General features: G+C 38.4%; 2 long non-coding RNA genes across 2 annotated transcripts in view; both read right to left on the reverse strand.

The window, feature by feature from the left end:
- Positions 1-9,159, reverse strand: part of LOC107833164 (uncharacterized) — a 16,469-nt gene extending 7,310 nt beyond the window's left edge. The window contains exon 1 of the long non-coding RNA XR_001658878.1: positions 8,307-9,159. This is a non-coding gene — a long non-coding RNA (uncharacterized LOC107833164). The remainder of the gene's footprint in view (positions 1-8,306) is intronic.
- LOC107833163 (uncharacterized) lies at positions 474-4,926 on the reverse strand. Its single transcript, XR_001658877.1, has 2 exons — positions 2,143-4,926; positions 474-1,751 (listed from the first exon to the last, which is right to left on the reverse strand). It is a non-coding gene; the product is annotated as an uncharacterized LOC107833163 (long non-coding RNA).
- Positions 9,160-11,647: the final 2,488 nt, after the last annotated feature.

Raw genomic sequence — 11,647 nt, forward strand, 5'->3', positions numbered from 1 at the left:
TGATGGTACGCCTTCCCCTGATCCAATACAGAGAACCAGGAGCTACCAGGGAGAGAATCAAGCATGGCTTGAATCCGGGGAATGGGGTGGCGGTCAGGGACAGATTTAATTCCCTGTAGTCACAGCACAACCTCAGAGCCCCATCTTTCTTTCTCACACACACCACTGGTGACGCATATGGAGAGCGTGACTGAGTTATCCAGCCTCTATTCAGTAGATCTTGAAGGTATTCTTTAACTTCCTGATGTAATGGCTTGGGAACTGACATATATGTTTTCTTCACTGGAGTGGTGTCATGCAGAGTGATGTGAAGTTTCAGGGAGGGAATTAAACCTGTCATCTTCATCATAAGCTAATGCATGACACTCTTCTCTCAGTATCTGTCTCACAGTCTGTCTGGCTTTCCGTTAAGTGGCTGAGGTCAACTGAGGATCCCACTGTGTTGGCTTCTGTTTTTCTGCTTTGCTGTTGTTAATCAGAGACTGTGTTGCAAGCTGGCTTTGTTCTGTGTTGAAGTGTCATCTTTTTGTTGTTCACCATCAGTGATGTTCAACTGCTGTGCATTTACAGTATAAGCTGTCTTTACTGCTTCTTGATGCCCCAGGACTGCACACTGATGCAGAGTAACACTATACTTATTGGTGTTGGAAATTGGGACTGATACAAATCCTGACCTTTCTGTAGGAACAGTCATGAGACCCTCTTCAACACTGACACCCTCTGGCAGCACTGATTCCTCCAAGGGAACAAAAAGAAGGTCCTCCCCTCTGAAATGAGCTCCAATATTAACTTTAACATGGATGATGGTGATTTGCTCAGCTGCTAACTTGATTTGACTTCTCCCTGTGTGCACAAGACCCACATCAACTGCCTATCTGATGTCTGAATGAGTTTGACCATTGTCTCTGCAGTTTGGACATTACAGCAAAGGCTCCACACACATTTTGGATGACTTCAGGTTTTCTGTGTTGAAGTGTGTTGTGTCCTAGCACTTCCTCCATAACATTGTAGCCAATTATTGGCTATTGTGCCACACTGGAGTCACTTGACACAAGTACTGGTACCAGCAGGGGTTCTGCTGAGAGTGAGTCTGTACCCAGTCTAAATTCCACTTCCACCCAACCTAGAAAAGGAATTTGTGTCTGATTTGCTGCAAGCCCAATAAGTGTATCCACCTCCAGTAGTTCATTCAGAGGTCTAACTCACTGGTGTGGTAAGTGTAATTGTCTCCATTCTTCATTAATGAGACATGCCTCAGCACCATAATGCTTCTACTGGAGTGGCATCCAGCCGATAATGAACAATGCATCTCTTACCTATGAGGTTCAGAAGTTTTTCTCTGCTCCGTGGATTCATGTAGTGAGCTGTTGGGGTAGATGAAAGTTCTGTATAGGAGCCTGGTTTGTTTGTGGTGGGACTGAGTGTTTTGTGTGGGGATGCTGGGGGTCCCAGCCCAGCAGCCCTTTCCAGTTTCCCTGCTGTCCCCTGTTCTGATGGCAGCCTCTGGCGAGGTGTCCTCCTTGACCACACTTATAACAGTGTGTGTACATCTCCCCTGACTGTGCTTCTCGACAGGCTGGGCAACCTCTTGGTCTGCTGTAGCTGCGTGTGGTGACTCTTTCTGTCTGATGTTTCTTAGTAACCTCCATTGTTTCCAGCACCAGTTTCTTTAGTTCTAGCATTTCAGCCTTCAGTCCTTCAATGAGTTTAGTTGTAACTGCTTCCTGTTCTGTTACGATTTTTCTTGGCCCCTCTCATTACATCTTTGGTTATTACTGTGTCCCTAGCTCACCTCTGGTTGCAGCTTCTTCCATGGAAGGAGGTTGAAACTCATGTAAGCATGTAAGCTCTCAGTTCATTTATTTTTTGGAACCTACTCACTGCACCTTTCCTCAGCTTTTTCTGTCTTTCTTGCTCCAAGTTTGCAGCTTCACTCACCCGCTCAATTAGGACCTCATCTGATACTGTAGGATTACTCAGGTAAGGTTTTAGTTGGAATTTTACTGCATCGCTTAGCAGTCCTGTGTCTATGGAACGCAGAAATTTCCTTTGTATCAGTTCTGGGCTGAATTGTTTGCTTTCATCCTCTTCTTTTGATTTCCAGAGCATTTTTTCCTTCAGTTCTATAGCTCTAAATAGGACGTTCTTTTGGATCTTGTGAAATGTTCATCAGCTGATGAAGGAGGTCAGAGGAAGAATCAACTTTGAAGTGACTTCTTAGGATAATTTTCAGAGTGGACAGTGTCAGTCCTCTTTTGATTTCCAGCATCTCTCTCAGGTGGAGCCCTGGGCTCCACCTGACTGCTTCCAGGATCTCAGTCTTTGAATATCCTTTCCTCTGCCCAGATTCATTTTGGTTGATCAGGCTCGTATAGGACAATTTATCCCCCTGACCAGCTTCTCCAATCTGCCCACAAATCTGAAACTCCCGCCTGAGAGTCACTTCTGGTATTTGAGGTGATGGAGCACAGTGTGATTCAGTCTCCTCCATATGCACCGTCATACTCAGTTTCTTCTCTAAAACCCCAATTTCCTCCTCTATACACTGTCGGGCTTTGTTATGTTCCTCCCGCAATTCCTTGTACTTGACTTTTAGTAAGTTTAATTCACCGTTGTCAGCTTGTGTCTGTTCTGGTGTTCCGGCATTCTCCAACGTCCAAGATTCCACAACGGTGAGTAAATTCTGGAGAAACTGTTTAAATGATTCAGGTTCTTCCTCATTTTCGATGTCGCCCAGCGTTCTCTCTGCTAGTCTAATTAGGGAACGCCGAGTTTGGCCAGTAAACCCCCCTGAAGGTTCATCACTCTTGAAATGTTTACAAACTAAAATCAGCTCTGACTTCTCTAACATCAGCAGCGGTCTGCTCACTTCGTCTTGAAGCTGCTTCATCTGTAGCTTCTTTTCAGTCTTCGATTCATCTCGTTTGGATTAGTTACTTTTACTTGAAACTCCCCCAGGCTCTGGCTCGCCAAAAATGTAACGGTGATAAACAATCAAGCAAAATGTTTTATTAAGTCCATAACATTTTAATTAAATAATTGTTACAAAGTAACTCACTTAGCGATGTCGCTACACAGCCGTTAGAAAAAAAGAGACATCCGTTCCACACCCGTCTCCTAGCAACAGCGGAGTGATACTGTCCCCTCGGCAACCTCGTCAAACTGCAACAGAACTAGTAAATAACACACACATAAAAAAACACAAAACAGTATTAATTTACATCGACTATTTCATCAAAATGACCTGTGTGCCACATTCTCTTTACTAGGATGGTGATTAATGTTGTCTACTGAAGGTATTACAGGTAACTTACTGAATGCTCATAAGTTCTTTACGCATGAATAGAACCCCCATGAATAGAACCTTTTATTTATAAAATAAAAGCTCACAAAGCTTTTATTTTATAAGCTTTGTGAGCAGAACATTTACTTAATTTAGTTTGATGGACCAACACTTTGTGACTGCAAGTTTACTTCTGCTTCACACAGTCCAGCACTCTGAAACTAACACACAGCAGATAGGCTTTATCAGTAGCGTGTTTTATTTCACAATGTTGTATGCAATATATTTCAAGTAGCAGACATTTCTCTTTTTTATATTGGAGGATACAGTGTACAGTATGTGCTTTTTGCTGTTCTGCAGTCAGTAGCTGTATTGTAAATCTTTTGCTTTTGGCCGATTGCATTATTTTTCCTCATTTCTACCAGGTGAGTTGTATCAAAGCTGTTTTAGTTTTCAAACAAACTGAAAGGAGAACTGCTGGCTCATTTCTGCAGTTCCTGTTCACCCAGCTACATTTCCTTATAGACTAGTTTATCCAAATGGTAGAAGCATATTTCCTACAGATAGTTGCACTTTTCTCATGTCATTTACATCAGTTTTATTGTATTTTCTTCTCATTGTTAGAATTTAGTTCAGATTCTGTTTTGCCCTGGGAAAACACTTGCAGTGCTAAGCACCAAGTTACAAAAAAACAAAAATAACCCTGATTTGGATGTAATTTAGGAAACACACATACCAATAGTTATTTATTAGCACATTCAAAATGGTTAAAAATGTCATAAGCCCAGTAACACACACAGCTTTTTGTACAATCAAATATGAAATATATTCCTGAAAGCTTCATGCGCCTCTCGTTAAGTTAAATATTTTTACATCATTTTGCAGACTTTCAGCTGTTATACAGAACGCTCTATTAACAGTGTTAGCTAGTTGGAGCAACTCTTGCAGCAAACGGGGTGAAATGGGCAGAAACGAGATATTTTTTAGTCTTTCTGCCAAATATTTTCTTTCAAGACAATTGACTGTTCATTTTCTCACCTTTACATTCAAAGCATATCTTATCAAGTATAAAAGCTATGAAAAGTATTTGTTTTCTTGTAGAATTTCAAGAACAAGATTTAGTAAAGAGGCTACAGTTAATCACTTAGAAATCCTCCTGTTTTAAAGGACTTCATTCGTCTTTGGTGTGTGTTCTTTAAACAAATCAGAAACACACCCTGGTGTGAGCCAATGTTTAGAACATCTTTAAGGCTGCAGAAACCCCAAACCTTATTCCTGTTGGCCCCCAGGTCAGATTGGAGTATCCCTATGGGAAATGACCCATCAGTCTCACTGATTATGTTAACAGACATGACTATATATATGCACATTAGTGTGTGTAAACAGTTTGGAATTATTCAAACACTTTAGCTTATACTACTGTTTTGGGTTTTTAGAAAATAAGAATTATTGTAACAAATGAACCCTAACAAAAAATAAACCAGCTTTAATGTATTTAAGCTGAGGGTGCCCCAGCTGCAGTTTTGTGGTCGAACACTGATCTTTAACCCTTTCGTGCAAGACTTATAATCCTTTGTGTCAGGATTTTTTTCAATTTTTTTTCTTAAGGCATAATAAAATAGACAAAAATAATTTCTTGCATTTGCAGCTTATGGCCAGTAGTTGATAGTGTATTTTATGATGCATTAGTGTCCACTTCTCAGATCTGTGTGCATTTATAACATAAAAATCCACAAGAAGCCCAAGAAAATGGCTTTTAGATAGCTTTCCACTAGTGACCACTATGCATGAAAGGGTTAAACAGCTAAACCAGCTGATTCCAATACCAATTTCTTATTTTTGTCTGAAAAGTCACAAAATATAGTGACATTGTTGCTAAGTTGGCAACAGTAGGGTAACTTGTTGACAGCGCTGTGCAGATGTGACCTGGTGGGGGCGCTGTCAGTCAGTTCTCTGCAGAGCAAAAGGAGGCAGTAGCTGATTTTAAAACTTTTGTGGAGGTAGTTAAGACCAGTGGATAAGATTGGCTTCACATTGCAGATCTCACAGAATGAAGGAAATTGGTGCACCCCTGATTTAATTGTTATGCCATAACACTTAGAAAAATATCTACTATATGGCATATTGTTGTTTTAAAATTGCTGACTAGTTTTTAATTAGTCACTTGATTCATTTATATCCCACTGAGATAATACACCAGAATAAATGTTTACTTTTAAAGAGCAATTGAAACTGTTTAAAACTAAATACGTTGCTGTGCCTGTGACAGACTGGCGACCTGTCCAGGGTGTACCCCACCTCTCACCCGGAACGTTCGCTGGAGATAGGCACCAGCACCCCTCACTTGTCCCACACCCTTGTCCCAACCCCACTTGGGACAGGGGTGTAAAGAAAATGGATGGATGAACATTGCTGTGCATCAAACTCCACATTCTGATGGTTGTCTTGATTATTTAATATTTTAAAACAAAGAAAAATTATTAATCTTTGCTATCTTTTTATTTTGATTCAAACTGAATTGAAACGTCTATAAATCAGTAAGGAGTGTCGTGAGGAGACCCAAGGTCAGGAAAGGACTGAAGGATTCAGCCTTGGTAGTTCTACCCATCCACTGCAACACCGGATCTCATGTAGGGATCATTGAGGTGCCCAGGTGCATTCTGGGGATGAAGTGAGCTCATGCTTACTTAGTAATGCTTCCTGAACAGGCCTGTGTGTTTGGCACAGTCCCGGCTGGTTTTCATTTCTTAAATATCAGAAAAGTGTTTGTCGTTTTCATTTCTTTTTGCAAGGATCTGCTGTGTTTAAACGATTCAGTTTCTTGTGAGTAGAGAGAGGCGACTTTTGAGTGGCGCCATGCTGTGTCTCACCTCTGCAGATGTTTGTAATTGCTGCAGGCCGTGCATTGTAAAAAAAAGTCTCTAATTTATAGTAAATTACTGTAAATTTTACTGTATTTACACAGTAAAATTCTGGCAACCACAGCTGCTGGTGTTTTACCATGAATTCAAGACTTTTTTTGCAGTGTAGTGTAGGGTGAACTCAGCAGGACGCGACGATGGCGTTAGAGAGAGATCTTTCACGGTGCTTGAGTATATTTTTGCTCTTATTAGTTGACTTTTTTAAAAAGCAAAAAAGCTGATATATTTGTCTATCCATGTGTTGCTTTTTTATATTATCTGTTAACGGTAAACTTACACAGCCTATAAAGAAAATAATAAGCTAGCTTGATATTTTTTCCTCTATACAGAAAAAACAAATACAAATGTTTACAAGATGTAATTAACCAAATAGTAAAGGTGAGCTTGAGAATCAATCTGTCTGTCCCTCCATGTGGCTGTGATAGATTGTTATATATTACTTTTATTTCCTTTTTCATTGTAAACTTGAAGATGTTATGACTGCCTTTTCTCTTTTTCCTTTAACTTTGTGAACCCTCTGTTGTTTTCAGAATAATAACTCAGCTGTCTGTTTTCCTCTGCTCTTCATGAGTCCATTCGCTCTACCGCTGACTACTTTGACTCACACTGAACCTTTATGTGCTTGAACTGAACTTGAGACCCTGTTGAATCTCTTGCTATTTCTATTGTTCACGATCAGGTAGACTTCACTGTGACTCTGCCTTGTGAATTTTTGATAAAGGTCACTACATGGAATTTCAGGAGCTTGTACAGAAATGTTGTGAACAATAAAAGGCGCCCTTGGCGAACATACTTGAGTACAAATCCAATACAATAATCAAAATTCAGGATCTATTGTTTATGTTTGCACTATACAGCAAAGGATCTTCAGATGAAAACCTGAATTAGTTTATCTTTTGGTTCCATAGCTCACTCCGTAAGACTAAAATTTAGCCATATAATGTCACTTTGTGTGTAAAAATATGATGACAACTGCACTTTCATTTCCTGTTTTTCTGTCTTTTGCCAGTCTTTTTACTTTTTAGGACAGGAAATTTGATAGACAGTGCTCTGAAACAGTGTGGGCCCTCTTACAGTTCTCCTGATGTTGTTTTTTCACAGATTAAATATCAAAGATAATCTGAGTAAATACAAAAAAGAATGCTTCAAATCATTTCATTTATGTCAAGAAAAAAAAATGATCCGAAGCAAATTGGGCTCGTGTGTAAAAAACTAAATCACAAATTCATAGTGATTAGAAAGCATTATTTGGACTGGTGAGTGGATTTTAATAGCCACACCCTCAGTGCTGTCAGACCTGTAGAATCAAGAATCATGCATAAAATTTGTCTCATAACATAAACTAAATAAATAGATTTTAAACAGCACACATGATCTAAAGAACAGCATCTACAAAACTTCAGGCCTCACTTGGCTTAGTTAAAGTGTTCCACAGAGATATAAGAGATAAAGATACAGGTAAAAATCAGTGCTAACCCCAAAAAACATAAGGACTAGTGGAGACTTGATTAATTGCTGGGTCTATAATTAATTAATTGCATTTTTTCGAAAACTATGCATCAACAAAATAATATTTTCAATTCAAAAACACCTTTGCTGCTAAATCATTCAAGAATAGACATAACATCAACAACAAAGATATTTATTGTTTTAATCTGTTCTTCAACCATCAGAGTGGAGTAAAGTGTTATTCTAGCCGTTCAGTTTCTCAGTGCCTCTGGAAGTTAAAAATGTGACTGTGTATGTACACTGTCATGAGCATTTGGGACATTTGTGCTAATGCTACATGTTTAGCAGCAGTACACTTTGGGCTTGAATAGCTTCATTGATGGGCTAACTCCTTTTAGCACAACTTGAAAACAACAATAGTCTTTTTCATAACTCCATCATATCATTTTTGAAGCAAAATTGAACCTCAGTTGTTGTCCTCCTGCTGGTGTGTCGGCCATCAGTTTGTTAGCAGATACTGCTTGAGCGTCAAATATCCAAGTGTACTGAAAACATGAATAAAAAAGTTCCAGATTGGGACTTTTGCATTTAAAAATTATTTTTATTAATTTAGTTAATATTTTTAACTCGTTAAAGTTCTAATAAAGATGCACCTGACCTTGGGATTCACTTACCATAATCTGACTGAACTATGAATTGTGTTCTGTAGTGAAACAGACATTCTTAAGTTATGCAGCTGGACAGTGATCCAAAGCACATCATCAAGTCCTCTTCTGAATAGCTAAAATAAAATAAGGCCCAGTCAAAGTAAGGACCTGACTCTGGTTGTGCTTAACAATCTGTTCATGCTGGAAAACCCTCTAATGTGTCTGAATGAAAACGAGTGTGTTGCTACCAAAGGTGGCACAAGCTGTTCCTCATTTGAAGCTGCTTTAACAATTTACTCAGATTGTCTGATATAAAAAATTATTCCGATGTCCTGAACATTGATGCTTTTTCACATCACTGGTGGTGTTCTGTTTTTACCAGCGGTCAGGAGCAACATTTTCAGATTCACTTTCAACTCTTATCTTTCTGCTTTGATTCTAAGGCAACACTGTTCAAATGTGGGTCATCATCAGCAAGATTGAAGACTAATAACACAATAGTAATAATAACACCTACTCATTAGCTTGAAAAACTGATGAATGGTAATGGGTGAAGCAGTCACATGAAGCTACTCTACACCAAAGTGCAATTGAATGCAGAGGGAGAGCTGTTGTTCCAGCCTGCAAAGGCCTGCTGGCTGTGTTGTGCCAGCCATGATGCAGAAGCTGTTCCTCTCTGCTTGTCCTCCTGTTGGTCTGTTTGAACTCAGATGCAACATTTCCTTCTTTCTCGCTCGTGTACAGCTTCCCACAGACTTGTTTGTCTTCAAGACTGGTACTCTTTAAACTGTACAAATCTTTCTGTAGGCAAATGCAATGACTTCAAAAGACAATAAAAGATTTTAAACTGAAACCTGGTGTTCTGGTTTCTCTGTATTTTCTTTTCCACAACTTATTTATTTATGGTTCTTTAATTAATGCAGCACTAAATTTTTTTTTTCTTTTTCTCGTTAGATACTCTTGAAAGTAAAGGTTCATTTTACCAATTTTAGTCCTCCTATATTGGCGGTGCACAAAAACTGCTCTAATGAAGTTACTTCCTGTTATGGATGTTTTCAAGCTACATTTTCAGATAAACTTTTTCCCAGAGTTTTTATGAATTCAATTTAAGCTCAATGCAACACTCAAAATAAGAAAGGGGCTAAAAGCAGGAGAAATAAAATTTCACTCTCATATTGGTCAATTTGAGACTCAGACAACTTCTCTTCTTTTGTATTCCCTGTCTGCTAAAATTGTTGATTGAGAAATAATGCTGAAAATCAGATTAAATTCCAGTCTTTAATCCAAGTAAATTTATAAGTGGAAAAAACAACAACATTGTTTAGAAATACAGGTTTTTCTGCCAGCGGTATCATTTAATATGCTTATTTGACAAGATTATTGAACATTAATTAGAAATTTTACCAGCTGAGTTAGGCAAAATGCCAAACCTGTTTGAAATTCCGAGTCGATTGCTGAGTTGGATTCCACTAGTGAGAAACAAGATGGCGAGCTGTAACCCAGGAGCCCTGTAACCGTCTAGCAGGAGCTACGCCCTCTGCTGGATACTGTAAATCATCCAAACTGGTATGACCTGCCTATGTTTCCTGCTGAAATAGCAGTGGATTCAGAGAAACGGGATTAACCTTCAGGATCATCAGAGAGAAAAGACATTGATTTGAAGCACAAATTATTCGGTCTTTTGCTGGATTGTGTCTGTTGTGTTTTATTGGTTTTTTTCCTTTGAACCACATTCAATGTCTGTTGTTACAGTGTGTGGAATGTGAAATTGTTGGGTTTAAAATAGAAATAAGAAATGGTTAAAACAGGAAATTAAAAAACTTTAACTTCTTAAAAGAACACTAAACTAAAATAGATTTAAAAGATTAAAACAAACTGTGAATTAAATAGAACTATAGGTACTATAGAACCTATAGTTCTATAACCTATTACCTAACCTAATACCTATTAGGTTAGGTATTATTAGGTTAATACCTAACCTAATAGGTTAGGTATTAATTAACCTATCGTTAATACCTAACGATAGGTTTAAATTTAAAAAAAGGGATTATATAAAATAAAACATTTGGAAAGAAACAGGGAAATTATTTTGTATTGAATTTGTGTCATTTTTATGTAAACTGTTTGTATAACTGTTGTTTATTTTCTTTTTCTACAAAAATAATAAGCTGGCAGTCTAAACATATTTTCTGGTCTGTGGTCATTGATACACTTGCACTTCTCCCTACTCCCGTAGCCGAACCTAGCACTGGTCCTGTTCTGAGTCTAGCACTGTAATCACATTGTAAGTGTTACATCAGCAGCATTGATGGATATATATATTACTGGACTGGACATTACGTGATTTATCATAAGTCACACATTTGCCATTGCTGTCCATTCAGTCAGAAATATGGGTGGTCAGGAAACTACTACAATCACGCAAAGAATCAGAACAACGGACGCAATGTTTAGCGGTTAAGTCAACCATAGATAATGGTAATAAGGGATTCAGATTTCACAGGTGAGGAAAAAGTTTTAATTTAAAGAAAACATTGAACAAGTGAGCAGTTGGTTAGTTATGCTAGCCTAACAGTTGCTGGCCTGCTACTGACTTTGATAACCTTAGCATGTGCTGCGCAGTTTGGTGTGTTTTGGTTCCGTTAGCACTAAAATAAGACAACCCGCCCACCAAGTCATCAGTAGAGCAGCTGTTTAAATCAACTAATCAACCACCGCGGTGTTCAGACGAAAACTTATTAATAATCACAATATAGACATTAAGCCTGACAACATAATGTAACAGACTGGATGTTCTGTTTTAGTGTTTTTGCTACTTTTTTGTGTGGGAAATGTTTGGTTTTTGGTGTTGATTCCCCTGATCGGTAATCTCTGCTCTATCTGCTCGTTGAGCTGTTGTCTGTCGGTTGCCATGGCAACGTGTAGTGCGTAATGCTGACATACAGAGCGAGAAAAGGCGGAATAGAAGTTGTTGGAGGTATTTTTTCTTTATTTCTTCATCCATTTGAATTTTGTTACTTTATTCTTAAATTTCTATTTTTTTTTCCAGAGTTTATTTGTAGGTTGATAATTGTTGATTTCATTTATTTTTTGCTTTATTACTTTTCTTATTTATTTTCTAAATTTAGACAGGAAGTAATGTGGGTCAGTCCACTTTCTATAAGTGCAGGGGCCTGGTGAAGGACCAGCAGGCATTTGGGTTTGGGGCCGATGGTTTTTACCAGAGCAAGAGTGGTAGCATGAGAACAAAGGAAAGTTTGATCTCTGTAATTGTTTGGTGAAAGAGGAAAATAAATCACCAAGATCAATAAGCTTGGACATTGAACCTTCTTTTGCCTGTGTCAAGA

This window comes from Poecilia formosa, unplaced genomic scaffold, assembly GCF_000485575.1.
Source record: "Poecilia formosa unplaced genomic scaffold, Poecilia_formosa-5.1.2 Scaffold338, whole genome shotgun sequence".
Lineage (NCBI taxonomy): Eukaryota > Metazoa > Chordata > Actinopteri > Cyprinodontiformes > Poeciliidae > Poecilia > Poecilia formosa.